The sequence below is a fragment of the Diadema antillarum genome, unplaced genomic scaffold (assembly GCF_040938485.1).
Source record: "Diadema antillarum isolate AM-2024a unplaced genomic scaffold, OU_Dant_1.0 scf00000119, whole genome shotgun sequence".
Classification (NCBI taxonomy): Eukaryota; Metazoa; Echinodermata; class Echinoidea; order Diadematoida; family Diadematidae; genus Diadema; species Diadema antillarum.
Window position 1 is genome coordinate 1,277,896 of NW_027271008.1, and position 16,463 is coordinate 1,294,358.

The 16,463-nt window shown below is 39.8% G+C and overlaps 1 pseudogene; it reads left to right on the forward strand.

Moving 5' to 3' along the window:
* LOC139720017 (uncharacterized) overlaps positions 1-16,463 on the forward strand; it is a 69,495-nt pseudogene that overhangs the window by 44,596 nt on the left and 8,436 nt on the right.

Genomic DNA, 16,463 nt, shown 5'->3' on the forward strand with positions numbered 1-16,463 from the left:
TTCGTTTTCCAACGAAAGTTCGTTATCGATCCAGTAGCAACGAAATCTGGACGAAATTTGGACGAACTTTCGTTATCGATCCAGTAGCAACGATTCTGACGCTTTGTGGACGCTTTGTGGACGCATTTCACGCACGACCGCCCGCTCAATTCCGTTCGGCAAATGCGTTGCTCGTTCGGAAAATGCGTGTTCGGAGCTCGGCAGTTTCGTCCAAATTTCGTTAGAAGCGTCCGTGATCCAAGGCGCACATGGAATACACGTGTGTGTAGTGGCCACATCCACTAGCCAGCCGGCAAGAATCACACTGCGAGACTCAGCAAGTAGCACAGCGGTCGGAATGAGAACTGTAGACAGGCGTGGAATTCACCTGATACACATGATAATATTAAAATGGTAACATGTATACATATATCGATGCCGTTTTCATTGAAGCAATTTGTAAAAGTTTTAGTTTCCCTTACCCTAGCTGTAAGTACGGTACCGTTATCACTGCATTTAGTAAGTCACCTGATACATCACATTTCATGCTGCTGGCTGCATGTAACCGTATTAACCAGGGAAAGTGCACGTGGTGGGAAAGGCGAGTGCGCCGTGTGTGCGTCGCCATTGCTATGGCATGGCTCGCTCGCCTGAACCACGTTCTGTGGGCTGAACCAGGCAGGTGAGACTGGCTGAACGAAACAGAGATATGTACGATGTACTAGTACGAGTAGTTCACGTGGTGTTTTTTTTTTTTTTTTTTTTTTTTTTTTTTTTTTTTTTTTTTTTACAAGCAGAAAATAAACAACTGTTGATCATGAAATAGACTAAATTACCAATCAGAGATCATTCGGGTTCATAGTATTTAAGAGAAATCACGCAATTTTGGCGAGCGGGAACCCACAGGAACCTTATCGTAGAATGCCGACCAAAAAGAAAATGGTTTCACTAAAATTGCGTGTACGTAAAATCCATTTGAGTATTAGAAAGAAAATTAACCCCCAAAAGAGGAAAAAAGAAATTAGAAGGATTTGTTCGCCGTTATTTGGTCATTAAATATATTTTCTTTCTTCAGCAATTGCGCGTTACATTGCCCGTTTTTTTATTGAATCAGAAAAGCAAAAAAAAAATATTTAAAACAAGACAACAAGTTTAATTCTTAGTTTCATATCGTTTATTTCTTTATTGGACAGAGAGATAATTCAGACGGTACGTGGAATTTTCAAAGCGACTAATTCTGACTGATTCTTAGTTTGACTAAGCTCTTTCTTTCTTTCTTTTTTTTTTGGGGGGGGGGGGTGAGGGTCATGTTCGTTGTACCCATGCACCCATATAAAGGTTCGTTAGTACGAAAATGAAACGTTCAGATACACGCGACTTCCCTACACGAAATACTAGTATAGATGTTCGTAAATGTGATAGTCAAATTATATTATGATTCATAATCCGAAAATGCACGAATGTTTGTGATTGGGTAGGTGCGTTATTGTCGGATAAGCAAACCTTCGTAGTACTGTAGTATCGAGCCTTTTGTATTCACGGATAAACGAACTTTTGGAATAATGAATTCTATATTAGAGCAAGACAATAAGTTTAATTCTTATATACTTGTAGTATGACATCGTTTATTTCCTAGTTGTGAAGCGGGAAGCGAGAGATAATTCTGAAAAGAAGTATAATATACAGACGGAACGTGAAATATTCAAAGCAGCTAAATGAGATTAAATCTTAAGTTGTTTATTTGTTTGTTAGCTTTCTTGTTTGTTGTTATGCTCAAGTGTTGGTGTAATACTTTTTTTTTCTTTTTTTTTAGGGGGGAGGCATTTTTGTAGTACCCACGTAAAGTTCGCTGATGCGAAACTGATAAAATGTTCCGTAACACGCAAATTCCCTACACCTTGCAGACGTTCGTACCTAGTGTGAAAATAAAATCTATTATTTTTTTTTTTTTTTTTTTGTCATTGTTCGATTAGCAAACCTTCGGAGTGTCAATCCTTTCGTTTTCGGATAAACGAACTTCCTTTACTCACAACACCACTTTCAGAGTAACAAACTAGTCATTATTTTATTCGGGCATTGGGAATAGTTCAGGAAAGAAATATAGAAGGGAGGAAAATCATTAAGGCAAGAATTACGTTGGATTCTTATAGTTTGAAATAATTTATTCATTTCCTTGGTGTTCATTATTCCTAAAAAGAAAACGGGTGCGCTATTCCGATGGTTACGACGTTATTTCGAATCCGAAACACGCATATTCCTTGTGCCTATCCATGTTTGTTGATTCGAAAATGTAATCATGCTGCGGGTAATTGCTATAGGGCCATATATTGTTTTATTTCTGTCTTTTGTTATATTATTATTATTATTATTATTATCATTATCATTATTATCGTCTTTCACTATTATTAACCAATAATTTGATTAACGAGCATTTTGTGGGCTGTTTTTTTTTTGGGGGGGGGGGGGCATTGTCCGATTAGCAAACTTTCGGAGTGTCAATCCTTTCGTTTTCGGATGAACGAACTTCCTTACCTCAGAAGAAGAAATCAGAGTAACAAACTAGTCATTATTTTATTCGGGCATTGGGAATACTAGTAGTTCAGGAAAGAAATATAGAAGGGAGGAATCCCAAACACGCATATTCCGTGTGCCTACTCATGTTTGTTGATATGCTGCGGCTAAGGGCCTATAATATTGGAGGTCGTTTCTCATACCTCTCGTTTGGTATACGATTTCTTTCGTTTCATATCACTTAATTTGTTCCCTTTATATTCTGAAATATTTAAAGGTAATTCTTTCAATCGCCTCGCACTGTGTACATATGCATTTTAGTAACGGCGATTTCCCGCTTTGCTGCAGTATTTCGAAGGGTGTTTGATCCCAGCCGCTTCGGTGTGCTCTGTGGTAATGTTTATCTATAGTTGTCGGGGAGGTTGTTGATACTTTGTTTGTTGTCATTTATTTTCGTACAGGCAGGGGCGGATCCAGGAATTCTGTAATATTTCTGGTGCCACTTCCGGGTTTCACTTCTTTTTTTTTCTTTTCTTTTAACGATAAATAAAGGGGGCGTGCGCCTCATGTATTATGCGCCCCCTCTGGATCTGCCACTGCTACGTGTTTATCTCGAGTGATGGTGATCGTGTTTCTAAATGTTTATAAGAAAAGGACAAAATTATCGGAGTGATGCCTGATGATGGTGATGATAATCAACGATGCTGATGTAAAAGACGGCTTGCTGTGGATGCTGAGCGTACGTGCCCTTCGTTTATTTAAATGAGTTTTCCCTCTTTTACTCTTCTTTCCCCTCCCAAGAATGATAAAAAAGAAAATACCTACACCTCACAACAAAAGGAACCACGTGTGAACAACCATCATCAAGTTCAACCTAAATGTTCATTATTAGCAAAGAATAAGGGGGAAACACAAGTGACGGAAAATAATAGAAGCGACGAGATTGTCTTCTTGTGTAATGCGGTCTCTTGGGATTGGAAAAGCCCCACCCTCTCCCTTTGTGGAAATTTCCACAAAACCAGGTGCGTGCCAGACCCCAGGTGCCAGTCGAAAGAATGCGCGCACTGGTCTAATATCGATCGAAGAACTCGCTGGTGAGTTGAGTTAAAGGAATCATTGCAAAGATGTTCTGATTCTTTCGCCTTTCTTTAGGCGCATACATCGAACCGTCGATTATTGTGTACTTGATCTAAGTACAATGCATTTATATGTTCCCGAACTGTTAAAAGGAATTGATTAATCACTCAAAAATGCAATCACAGAAATATATGAAATGTCTCATATGCCTAGACAAATTCACTGCGATGTCCTATGTGATGCAGCCACCACCCGATTAAACAGCAAAATTATGACAATTAATTTCACTCTCATCAAAACTGCCTATTACTTTTCATTATATGAATTTTGGTTATCAACACTCGTTCGTGGATTTGTTTGTTTGCATGTTTTGTGTGTATTATTCCTCGATCCTGAAAGACGTAATAATCATTCGCATCGAACGTAAACTGTTTACCGTAACTAAGCCTATGGCGCATTCTATCCATTAAACTTGCAGTAGCACATGGTGCATTCCTTTGAACCACGTGTTTCCCATATCGGCACATGTATCCAAACACATTAGCGATCATCGTTATGGCGAACTTTCCGATTACAGTCAGGGGAGAAGAAATCGTAATACTGTACATGTACTTACGAAAGTGATTATGCTTAAGATCAAATAAAATGAAGAAGCTTGAAAACAACTTGGCAACACTCAATCAAGTTTTGCATTCTCTCACACAAATGCTCTCTTGAGAAAATGAAAGCATTCCCCCTCCCATGCTAGATAATGAAGTTTCCAATTACTACAGCCCAGCAAGTTTTGGGAGTGTATATGAATGTTTTTAGGATAGAGTCAAAAGGGACCTAAGCTTTCGATCATAGCAGAATCTTCGTCAGAAGCAAAATGGCAAATAGGCAGAAAAAGCAACCACATACATGTAAAGCGACTTCACACAACAAGAACAGTCAGGAACAGGCAAGGGACACGAAACAAAGAAAACAAAAGGAGAGGGTAGGATGTCATGGGCAAGGAGCCCAACAGGTAAAGGGAGGGGGATTAGAGCAGGAGGATGGACAGACAAAAGGCAGGGGAAGGTTTAGTAGTAGTCGTGAGGGCCAGGGGGCAACCATTGAAGGAAAAGGATGAATATGGAGGCAACATCAAACAAGATAAGGAGAGATAACAGAGAGATAAAGAAAGGTAAAGAGTGAAATAGCAACAGCAAAGGGGGGGGGGGGGTGAGCAAACAGCAAGCCCTAGAAAGGATCTGCACAAGTACCAAGAGGAGGCAACGAAATGAAAGTGAGAGTCAATCAACAAATGCAATTAACCATATCAAAGTATGGTAATAATGATACAGCAATAATGATGATATTGACAAAACAAACTAGAATAATAATCATTAAAGCACATAAAAAAGGGGGACACAAAGTCCATGGGAGAGAAAACGTATACAGTGTACTTGCAAAGCAAGTATCAATAGGCAAATTAAATACGTTTCAAAGAGCTGGTTCATATGAAATCACCTTTGATTTATGATTTTACAAACAAGAATTTTCATCGCTTTCCTATTTCTTTTATTACTTTAGTAATGTCATGATATTTCATGATGGTATGTGTTCTGTCTTTACATGGCAAGATAGGGTTTTTCTTTTCCATCCAGGGTCAAAGAAGAAAGTGATAGAACGATAATTGAAAGGATAGAATGAAACACCTACTCAGCAGGCTCTTGATATAACACAAAAGCAATTCATCAGAAATGCAGTACAGTTCTAAATAATTTATCAGTGGAAAAATGAGCAAAGAAAATGGGATTTCGAGTTAAAAAGGAGTAGGAACATCGCAATTGACAGACTTGGGCTTGATGTGCAAACATATTGTCTAACTTCTGGTTGAGTTTCTTCAGAGACATAAATTTTGGTAGCAGTAAACCAGAGTGAAAAAGGCAAAAGGATACAAAAATGAAAAAATAAAATGCAGGTCTCTAGACCACTCCAGTGCACGATCGAGCGAGCCAACACTAAAACCGCCCCCAGGGCCAGGCCATGTCGTCAGTGTCACTCTCGTCTTACAGGCCTACATTGTACATGTGTAGGCTACTCGTTTCGTACTCGTCATCGCCAACGTCATGATGGTCGGTCACACGAAATAAATTGCATCATCAAAAGAGCTCGTATATCAACACCACTAGATAGTAGAATCATTATCATTATCACTATCATTCCAGTCAATCTCATCCACCGCGAAACCCTCAAAATCCCTCTCAAAACAAACCTGTAAACGATTCAGACATCGCAGACCTAGCTACACATCTGGCACACAAAAATGAAATGGAAGTGGAAAACTACGATGAATACACAAAAACTATCGACGATGGCATTTTACCGTAGCAGAAAATACACAGAGTATCTTGCACCGGAAAAAAAAAATGGATGTGGAAAACTACGATGAGGAAAACTAGGTGAAAACCCGATGCGTGAAGACGAACGATGAAGACACTTTACGGTAAAAATACTTACACGGAAACAAACGAGTGGGTACGTTGTCCTCGCACACACGAAGATAATCGACAAATCGTTCAATCGAAAAACTCAACAAACACTCGAACAAAAACTCACCCCAAATTGTTGCAAACAAGGTAATCACTTAATAAAAATGAGAAAACTAAACTCTCAGAAGTATGATTGTACTCTGAAAAGAAAGGGATACAATGATACGAAAGCAAAAGAGAGAAAATGAGAGAAATGGACGGGAAACCTAGACAACTTCGACGAAGGGAGAGCTAGCGATTCGCGATTCGAGCTAACTTTGTATACAGTGTAGCTGTGTGTGTGATGTGTACAGAGGGTTGAAAGCGTTGAAAGGGTTGAAAGCGTCGAAAGCGTTGAAAGCGTCCACAGCTTCGGAAAAGCGTTCGGGGATTTCGTTGAATTCGTTGAATTCGTCCAAAATCCGTCCATGAAGTCTGGACGCAAAAAGCGTTGAAAACGTCCCCGACGAAATCAACAACGAAAAAAGCGTTGGGACGAAATTTGGACGCACTTTCGTCGGGCGTTTTCTATTGCGCGTACTGTATATCGTGGGATAGGAAGTACAAATGATTATTTGCCAAGTTTTACAGTAGAATCATTTTTCTGTTTTGCAAAGGCTACTTCACACACTACCCACTGTGAAAAAAACAAAAACAAGGTATTCAGTAAGAAACAGGCTCTGGCAATGGAGGAACAGAACATTTAGCAATCGAGCAGAGTCTGCACCTTTGAGACTAGATGTGCCATAGATGTGCCAAGTGTTGCTGCTGTGAAGACTCAGTGTCAGGGCTCATCTTAGCATTTCCATTCCCCCTCTTGCTTCTCATTCATATTCCGCTTCGACTCTGGTCTCAAATTTTTGCACATGAGATCGTGAAGACAAGGAATATAGTGGTCAGTGGCCTGAAATCTCCAGCGTAATTGTGTATAATTGATGATTTTCGGAGCAAAAGTGTAAGTCAAAGGAGTGGTAAAGAAGAAGAAGAAAAGAAAATGCCTCAAATTATTGTAGGTGAGTTATTTGAGGTCTGGGATTCACAAGGCTATACTCGCATATTATGCGAGTGTTCACCCTATGAGGAATACTTTGTATGTGCACGAAGTCATTATTGTGTGCCTGTGTCTGCATGTTTTCAATTTATTAGTCTTCCAGAAGGATTTTATGTGGGATATTGAAGTGCATCTTATATGAGTATATAGCAACACAAGGAAATGTGGGTCATTATTTTTCTTTGTGTGTGTGTATGGGGGGGGGGGGGGTAGGAGGGAGGAGGGGTGGTTGACACGAGCAATACTGCACATAGAGAGAATTTGTATTTATATTGCTGGCACTAGGGGCAGTGAATTAAGACTTGAAGGCTTCATTAAGGCTCTATTGCAGGAATCCTATATTATGATGTTTGCCCCCTGCATCCCCTTCGCCTTTCAAGAGCTCAGCAGGGGAGAAGGGTAGCGGGCAGGCAGGCAGACGAGTTGCTCTGCCTCCCTCTCTCACTGGTCGTCAGGGAGTATGATGAGTCATGCCTGTAGTGGAGCGGGGAGGGTGGTGTGCGTGTGTGTGTATACAACAGTAGTCTCCCTCCGTAAACTGCAGTATCTCAGTATTGTGGCTTCCAGTGGTGTGCCCAATGATTGCTGCACTGTGGATTTCATAGCAGTAAGCTCTGTATTCGTGAAGGGCTCTAGCCTTTTGTCAAGTCCCTCTCGCTGTATGATGGCTATGACAGGCAAGCAAAGCGAGCCCAGCTGAGCACGACAGCGCAAAGGCCTTTTGAGATCTGCTTCACTCATTATTATTCATGACACATGAACCCTACTCATGAATAGTCATATTATTAACACATTCGCAGTATGCAAATTGGGCTTGAGCAGACAGACACATTAGATTGGTTAACTTTTGCTCCCGAAATCGGGAAGCAAAAGTCTATACTGTATACGCTATAATTTTCGCGTACATAAATTTTCGCGAATTGCCGCTGTCACACATTTTCGCGAGTGGTTAAATTCGCGATCGGGGGACCAGAAAAAATATGAAGTGGCAAAGAAAGTGTGAATTTTCAACTTACTAGCAAATAAGAATGATACTAGTTATACACTGCATGAAAAAAACTTACCAAACTCTGCGAACTAGTAAGTTAGAATTCAACATTTTTGAAGTGGTTAAGTCCATCGCGCTAGATTTCTGATGAGTGGTCCCCTTGCGATAATGGATTGGCTCTCTGTAAGTAGACGTGGACAAGCTTAGCCAGTATGGTCTGTTCGGTAAGCCGTAACATGGTATACTAGTACTGAAATGTTCGTATCATCAAGGCAAGGGATTCATTTTGGATGGTAATATTTTCGTGTGTTGTTAATTTCGCGAATAGCTCCCGACTCGCGAAATTCGCGAAAATAAAACCCCCGCGAAATATATAGCGTATACAGTAATTCAAAGGACTAGAAAAGGATGCAAAGCAGATCTCAAAAGGCCCTTGCGCACAACCCCACTCGGCTGGACTCTTGTCACCATACAGCGACAGGGCCTTGACAAAAGGCTAGGAGGGCTCTCGAGTAAGAGACTCTTCCCCCCCCCCCCCATTCTCTTGTGCAGAGAGTATGAGATATATAAAATACTTAGCATTGGTTGGCATTTGGTCTTTGAGCAAATATAGCCAGAATAGATGGTGATATTTAGCTCATCATGGAGATTTACGTGTAGAAAGCACAGAGAGTAGTGTACTGTAATAGTAATAAAGGTGAAATGATTCCAATAGATTAATTTTACTCATAAATGAATGTGCTATTATTGTCTCATACATTTCGGAGGTAAACAGCATGGTGTAGAAAAGGTTGACGTTAGGAGAAAATGTAGCAAGAAATACAATGTACCTTGGTATGTCATTTTTGTTTATTTCACTGCTAGTAATTTACATGCAAATGGCCATTTGGAAATGAATACACAGTCAAATATTTTATGTTTTAGTAAATGCACAAAACAAAAACGTATCAATTCTATTAGATGATTGGTTGATGACTCATTTGATATGCTCAGTGAATGCTATGTTAGACAACTTCCCAACATTCAAATGATCTAGATCAACACTGAACACATTTTGGAATATATTGTATTTTCATTGCTTTGCTGCTTGTGAGTAATAAAAGTACATTTAGAGTACATAATTTCTTCCAGTAGTAGAAATGTACAGTAGGTCTGTATTTTTTCACAATGTATTGATGGGTTGACAATGTTTGCAGCTGTGATGTACTATAGAACATGGTTTTGGTGTGCTGCATATTTGCATCACACATATCTCAAGCTTCATTACTAGTGTAGTATTTTATTGACCACTACATTATGTCTCCACGCAGACCATGATCTCAAAACCAGATACATTGTAGGCCTACATCAGACCTCCCAACCATACTGAATTTGGAGGAAAGAATCTGAGTTTTAACCATTCCCAGCTCTTGTTTCAACAGGAGTTTCCTATTTTTCTGGATAATTTTACTGCACACTCCCATGGGAACTGCTCTTTCTTTCCTACTTTTGAGCCAAGTCATCCCTATTTTTCAGTCAGAAAGGTTGGGAAGTCTACTACATTGTACCATGGACCTAACTAGGTCCATGATTGTACGTAGGCATGGAAGTACAGGACTGGGATTATGGTCAAGTGTGCACAGAAATACAGACAGGACTGCTGGCTGGCAGTGCGATCAATTTTTGTCCCGCAGGTTGAGTCCACACATTCCTCAACACTCCCTCATCTCTCGCCGAGATCTCATTAGAGGCACGCTGCCCATGCTGTGCCATGTGCAAGATTCCTATTAGACTAATGCATTGTAATGGTATGTTGATTCTCTATCTCCCCTCCCCCCTCTCCTTCTTCCCCACTACCCTTGCCCTTCCATTTTTCCTCACCTCCCCCTCCCTCCCCTTCCCCCTCCATTTACCCTCTCATTCCCCCTCCATTTACCCTCTCATTCCCCATCCCCTCCCCCTTCCATTCCCCCTCACCTATCCCTCCCTCCCCTTCCCCCTTCCATTTTCCCTCACCTCTCCTTCCCCTTCCATTTACCCTCTCATTCCCCATCCCCCTTCCATTTTTCCTCACCTCCCCCTCCCTCCCCTTCCCCCTTCCATTTACCCTCTCATTCCCCATCCCCCTTTCCCCTTCCATTCCCCCTCACCTCCCCCTCCCTCCCCTTCCCCCTTCCATTTTCCCTCACCTCCCCCCTCCTCCCCTTCCCCCTTCCATTTTTCCTCACCTCCCCCTCCCTCCCCTTCCCCCTTCCATTTTTCCTCACCTCCTCCTCCCTCCCCTTCCCCCTTCCATTTTCCCTCACCTCCCCCTCCCTCCCCTCCCCCTTCCATTTTCCCTCACCTCCCCCTCCCTCCCCTCCCCCTTCCATTTTCCCTCACCTCCCCTCCTCCCCCTTTCCCCTCCCCCTTCCATTTTCCCTCTCCCTATCCCCCTCCTTGTCTCTTTTTCCTCCAGAGCCATCAGCCTGCCCCATTCCTACTTCCATATATCTCTCATTTTTGGTCGCTTTGCATTCCAATTTCAGATTGTTTGAATTACACGAGATGTTATGAACTGGCCTGTGTGCCAGTGAACTTGGTGTGGGCTCTGAAGCTCAATATATCATGAGTCGCCCCGAGACCCAGACAAATTTGACAAAGACAATACATCATTTCTTATTCATCCTATGACTTTCTCGACCCTGGCTCTTGCATGATACAGCCATATGTGCCCTAATTGTCATTTACTGGTAGTGTTGCTGCTCTCATTGAGGCAGTGTCTCACTCATATGGGTGAGACAAATAAATTACCTTTATCATTCAATCAGCACTGCTAAATATGATCTATTTCAGTCTTCTTATAACCATCTTCTCCCTGTCAACATTTCTGTGCAAATGTGTTGACTGAATGAATAATTGTGCTGAACCATTGGTACGTCATCACTGTGGAAGAGTTTAGAATAACATGCATTCATAATCTGCTGTCGGTAGCAGAGTGTGCCTTCATGTTGCACCATATCTGTGAGACTGACATTCCTGGCACTGGCTGTGGGTGTTGAAATACAACATTGGAATGCTGGTAGTATTGGCTGTATTTAGAGTGTATGATACTGACAGGTGGTCATTTCATGAATGTTCCCTGACATTTTCCAAGTTGTACAATGTACGTACATTCCCCGAATAGTTTAGATGAGCAATCTTAACTCTTTCAACTTTTTACAAAATTTTCACCATTACATACATTACAGCCCTGTTTTCACACACTCAAAATGAATGGTTTTCAAATATTGCTTTTTTTTTTCAATGTAAAAATTTATCCAGATTTGCATGGAAGTCCTCAAAATACATGTGCGTATTGTAGGCCTATGCCTTTGCTTGGATTGTGCGACAAGCAGAGGAAAAATTATTGAATCCCATGATTCACCACACCACACTGAGCAGGTCCTGGCACAAGGATGCCCAGGGTTGCACCTCAGTCATTCTTAGTCTAGGCATACGTGTATTTAGGAATTAAAAGTGCTATATGTGCAGCAGAATGATTTTCTTTGGACATATATGTGAACTGTGGTACTGTAAATGCAAGTGTAAGATACAATATAGATTTTTATTGCAACTGGTTGTCAACCAGTTGCAATGAAAACATCTGGACGGAAGAATGTCATGAATTTGAATATATAGATTTTTTATGCTAAACACGATCCATAAACCGATGACCTGTGTGTGAATAGACCTTACAGTTTCTGTATTTGCATATCGATATAAAAAGCACTGTGACCTTTCTTGATCGTGGACGATGTCATTGTGGCATGCAATGATGGATCATGTGATGAGTGTCCATCACGTCATTGAGTCGGGTCAATGATGACACAGCTGCTCTTTCAATTAAACCCTCTTCATCAAGTACATGTGCAGGCTACTTCAAAACATCTGGGTCATTCAGAAGAGATGCAACATCCAAGGGGATTCCCCAAATATGCATAATATCTCACTACAAAACCAAGAGTTCTCCTCTAACCATGACTCTTTAATAGCATTAGCAACAGATTTTCTGATGCTAAACAATGCGTATAGACAGAAATTGATTGATTGACAGAGTGCAGCTGTATTTATGAAGAGGGAGCAGCATGTTCTTTGTTAACATTAAAGAACAGAGGAAGACTGATATGGAAGTAATGGTCTTACCATTCTAAATGAAATTTGACGGGTATAGAGTTAGAGGACCATGTAGTTGATTGCTTGGTTGGTCAGTCCACTGGAAACCTGGGGTGAGCAGGTTACACTGTGTACTTGCCAAGTTCACCATATTATACATGTGGATTGAGTGAATGCAGCAATTTCACTAAAATACATTCAGTGAAATTTTAAGGAAAATTGGACAATTTGTTCAAAAATTATGAATTTTTGAAGTTTCTGTGCAATCACTGCTGGATGCGAAGACTATTACAGTGTATGATGTCATATAACGATACTAGAAAAGTATGAAGAGAATTCCACAAAATTTCATTTTTTTTGAAAAAGTACACATTCCCTCCACGTCGTATGTTACGTATAATATTACTCCCCCCACCTTCTGAAAGAGGCAAGTCAAGTGCTCTTTTACATGCACAGTACCATGCAGGAAAAGTGAAAATATGGTTAATTTCTTTGTATTTTCATTATATTGTTGACATCACAAGCTGTAGTACAGGACATTGTAGGTAGGCTTTTCATCCAGGGATGGCTGTATTGAAACTTTAACAATTCATAACTTTTAAATGGATTGTCTGATTTTCCTCAAATTTCACTGATGTTAACTACTAATATTGCTGCATTCTGTCAATCCATATATGTGTATTAAGGAGAATTTTCCTCTCTTTTTTTTTTTGATTTTCTGTGAGCATTAGTAAAGCTAGAAGTAAGATGTGCAAAATATATAATTTTTTTTTTTTGCCTATTGTACTAAGTGTTGCCACAGTAACCACATAGAAAGATGATTTAACATTGTAGAGTGAGTAGCTGCAGTTTTCAAAAATCTGTAACTCATCGTAGTGAAAACTGAAAAACCAGAAACATGCTGTCATGAAACTCGCACAAATTGCCACTGGCATTCCATGTATTGTGTAGACAAGAACTTTGTATGCATTTTGTTTTTGTGAATCTTGACTCCTTGCGAAGTTCGGGAAGAGTTTCGTGCACACAGAAATTCATGGTTTTAGATACAATATATTGTGCAAAAGTCACTGAAAACCTGTTATCTTTTATAGCAAGGGTTTAATTTTCATGCATTTTGTGAATTACTGTGACCTCATTCATGAAAATATCTGTATGTGAAAATAACAGCTCTTTACAGTTATGGGATTACAATGCCTTTGCAACCTGTTTGAGCAGATGTGAGTACAAGTTGTAATTCTCATATCAAATGAGCTGTGTGGTAGTTGATGAAAATGTTGTACACAAAGTCATGTCATATTCATCTGGCTGGTGGCTGTTGTATCATCCTATCAAAAGTGATCTTGAATAACAAGTTGTGGAAATGTGCATCACATCATGTTTTTATGAGCTCTTCATACTGTTTTAGCAATGAAATCATTGTTCCAACTAACAAAAGGTCAAGCAGTCATACTGTACAGTATATTGTGCAGGGAATTGTAGGCAAGGAAGATCACCGACTATTATTCTGTTTGTCCATATGGTTTGTGATGTATACACATAGACCTTGGATTGAGACTAAAAGCTGGCCTGCTGATATTCCGCTTCAAGCAGGCAGCAAAGGGATTTTGCTCAGGAAAGTTAATTTCACCGGCAAACTCATATTTCATCTGTTTGATCTGCAGTGGTCATCAAATATTCATCAAGAATCTAATCATGCACCTGGACAATATGGGGTTCTTGTTATTGCACAAGTATGCCTGCTAGATACTTTGTGCGGGTACATTGTCTTATACTCTTGCACTCACTCACACACACACACACACACACACACACACACACATTGTAACATGTACGTACTGTATGCTTATGCACTGTTAATACAAATTGCTGTAGTCGTATGATTTTTTTTTTTTGGGGGGGGGGCGTGCACACACTTCTGACCAATGCAAAATGTAGCGTGTGAGACTTTTACCAGTATTTCCGCTTTCATACCCAGGCCTCATCAAGTAGACTCTGACACAAAAAGACAAGATAATCACGCTAACTATTCAGATTTTCATAAGTATTAAGGGATCTGTCTGTGTTTCTGCAAGTGAGACAAATAGAATATCCCCATTGCAATGTATCTTAAATAAACGTACACCCATGTAAATAAGCTTTTTGCTTCATGTGAACGGATTCCATTCTTGTGTGTTTGGTTGTTTCTTAATTTTGATCTCCAATTGAGCTGCTGATGGCTTGCTAACCATTTCATGCCTCATGAGCCAGAGGATGATGTCTTCCTTTTTGTCTGTCTTTACATTAATTAATTGATTAAATACTGTAAAAGTGGTCATTTTCGCGATGTTGAAATTTTCGCACATTTTGCGTAGCCAGAAACTAGCGCAAAAATAAAAGCACGGGAATATTTTTGCCTGCCATGTATGTTCCAGTAGTTGATGTCTTGATTCCGCAGAATTAAAAACATGTGAAACTCTTCTTACCCAGCTGAGTGTGAAAAATTAGTTGCGCGAAAATATCCACTTTTACAGTTAGTTTATTCATTCATTTCCAAAGCCAGTATCCACTCATTTTTCCTTCTTTAGTGTATACATAGGGGGTTGGAACTAACTCTTTGTTTATAGTAGAATGGATGTTATTGATCGATGAATGTATAGGACAAAGGACTACAGCTATAACTAAATTCTGTTTTAATAACACACAATGTTATTACATTGATCAGCTGACTGCTGGCAACAAAAATGTTTTGTCTAGGAGTATTGTCTTAGTCCTACCCATATGCACATGTACATGTATACATTTTCAAAGCCTGTTTATTCAGTAATTTGTAATATTTGGTATCTCAATGTCATACCAAACATGTCTACATTGTATGTTGTACGTGTATGTATCCATGTTACATGACTGCATCAGTGAGTATCAGAGGACCAGATAAAGTGACGGGCCAGTTGATATGAAACAGGGTAGAGTCATATCAGCTACCATTATTCAGACTAAACACCTTTATCCCTCTAATAGTCTTATACCCAGTCTGTTTGTATGTAGATATCACTACATACAACATTTGTACTTGCCAACTCTACCGCATTTGGTGGTAGACTACCGCTTTTGAAAGATTTCATTAGCATTCAAGCCAATGCTGCTCGCATAGGCATCCTGGATTCTACCGCTTTCTCAAGTGAAAATGTTGGCAAGTATGTTAATGACACTACATTGTTTGATGGATGTGATTAAAGGATACACCTGTAAGTCCACCTTCATTTACTGTGGATTGAGTGAATGCAACAATATTAGTAGAACACATCAGTGAAAGTTTGAGGAAAATCCAACAATCTGTTCAAAAGTTATGAATTTTTAAAGTATCTGTGCAATCACTACTGGAAGAGAAGACTACTACAGTGTATGATGTCACATGCGTACAACGATATAAGGAAAATGAAAAGAGAATTTCACAAAACTTTACTTTTTGAATAAAGTGCACATTTCTTCGACATTTTACTGACGTATGTTGCGAGTAATATTATTGCCCTTGCCTTCTGAAAGAGAGAAGTCGAGTGTTCTTTTGTAATACGAGAAAAGTGAAAATATGTTGAATTTTCTTTATACTTTCTTTATATCGTTGCACACATGTGACATCACAGGCTATACTGTGTAGTAGTCTTCTCATCCAGCAGTGACTGAGCAGAAACTTCAAAAATTCATAACTTTTGAACGGATTGTCCGATTTTCCTCAAACTCTCACCGATGTGTTCTACTAAATTACTGCTGCATTCACTCAACCCACATGTCTGTGAAGGTGAACTTGTCCTTTAACAATTAATATTGCATTTATTCAGCCACTGTGATATCAGGTTGAGCACAGAAAGCTGTGTAAAGACCACCATGCCTGCTCAGTTGGAGATAGGCAGGTTGATGAACATTGAGAAATGAATGGTGATCAAATCAAAATTTACAGTCAGGATCTGCCAGCTAGTAGTGACTCTCATGTTTAAGCCCAGGGGCTACTTCTTCTACCAGTGTACCATAGTATTTCATGTTATAAAGGACAACATTTAGCACAAAGAAAATCAAGCTCCTGTACAAACTGCATGAACCTGCCAAAAATTATTTTGTTAGTTTGTTGTTGTTCCAGTAATGATGCTCTGCAGTTCTTGAAATTTTGGTGTTTACAAAGGAAGTTATTCATCATTGGGTGAACATATTACAGCAATGAAAGAAATACTGTGACATTGGAAGTGCTTTTAGTCACCAGATACATGGGTTTTCAGTT